Source organism: Molossus molossus, unplaced genomic scaffold (assembly GCF_014108415.1).
Source record: "Molossus molossus isolate mMolMol1 unplaced genomic scaffold, mMolMol1.p scaffold_m16_p_1, whole genome shotgun sequence".
Taxonomy (NCBI): domain Eukaryota; kingdom Metazoa; phylum Chordata; class Mammalia; order Chiroptera; family Molossidae; genus Molossus; species Molossus molossus.
The window spans coordinates 104,828,451-104,830,026 of record NW_023425344.1 but is presented as its reverse complement, the minus strand read 5'-3'; positions in this window follow the sequence as shown (position 1 = coordinate 104,830,026).

Below are 1,576 nucleotides of genomic sequence, written 5' to 3'. Positions count from 1 at the left end.
GTGGTTTTGGCTCACTGAAGCTTAAGTGAGGATTTCCTTGTAGTGGGGAGTATTTCCCTTCTGTGCCTTGTCACAAGTTTAAAAACCTCAACTGCTTTTAACTTTGGATTCTTGTAACTCCTTCATGCAATAAACTGAAAAGGACCAAAAAAATTGTTTTTGTTAACAATTTCACAAGATGGGACTAACCTACAGCTGAGGAGATATGGAAAGGACAGTCAAAAGAATCTACGAAATTTCACAAAATAGAATATAACAATTGACAAGTGAGATTAGGTATGGCTCATAAAAGAAGATCCTAAAATTGACCAAAATGTGAGGGAAAGATTGCTTTACTTTGAAACAAGTAAGCAATTTATAAAATAGGGTAATGCTTAAATTTACTACATTGTTTATTGGCTTTTATCTCAGATAACAATGCATTTACCATGAGGTAAAATATACGTCAACTATACAAATTTATTATTTTATTTAAAATATTGTGTATTTATACTAGACATATGTATATGTGTACAATTTTTTTCTGAAACAAATTTATACTGGATTTAATATTGTTTCAAGTTCTTAAGTTAAAAAAACAAATCAAGCCTCCTACTTTTTACAGTCTTGAAATATCTCACTGGACTTGAACTTTTGTAGTTTCCTGTACTGTCTAAAGCTATGCCCAGATTTTTTTCTATATTTTTATTTCTGGATGTCTACATTTCATTGGACCTTTAATTTATGTATAATCATAAACTAAAGGGAAAAATCCTCACTTACTTCTAGGCAAGGTATGGCAGTTGAGGAAATGCTTGCTGTTTCTTTAATATTTTTCTATCTAATTGGCTCTATTGTAGCAGTCTGAGCTATTGCAGTTATTATGAACAAAACAATAGAAGAAGAACAATTATTCCAAAGCTGCATTTAACGGCTGCTCACCTTGCACATACCTCTACCAAAATCAGCTACAATACAACATGCATTTTCTGAGGAATTCAAGAGGCAGGCCAATAAACACTATTAAACTGCATCATTTTGAAGGCTAATGTCAGACATTGAGAATCTTAGACCAATCTGTACTGTCATCTTAGAGTTCTTGGCCAGTTGCAATCTTAACTGTTAAAAAATACAGATTGATGGTTAGGAACTATATAAAAGACTTTTTATTTATAAAATCTTTATGACAGGCATGATCTCACATGTCCTGTGTATGCAATATAAATGGGTTCTACCAAAATTAGTTTTAAAACTGGCTTGAGCCATAAGCATTTGGGGAAATATGGCAGGATTAAAATCCAAATGGTAGGTACCAATTTAGAGACTGAAAATTTGGGTAATAAAACTCCATTTAAAAGTAGCAAATGAGGGACATCTGTGATACTTTCAACAATAAAAAAATTAAAATACAGCCCTGGCCGGTTTGGCTCAGCGATTAGAGTGTCGGCCTGGGGTCCAGAGAGACCCGGGTTCAGTGCTCGCTAAGTGTGCATACTTTGGTTGCAGTTTGCCCCCAGCCCTGGTTGGGTTGTGCGGGTGGCAGCTACTCAATATGTCCCTTTTACGTCAATGTTTCTCTTTCTCTCTCTTCCTCCCA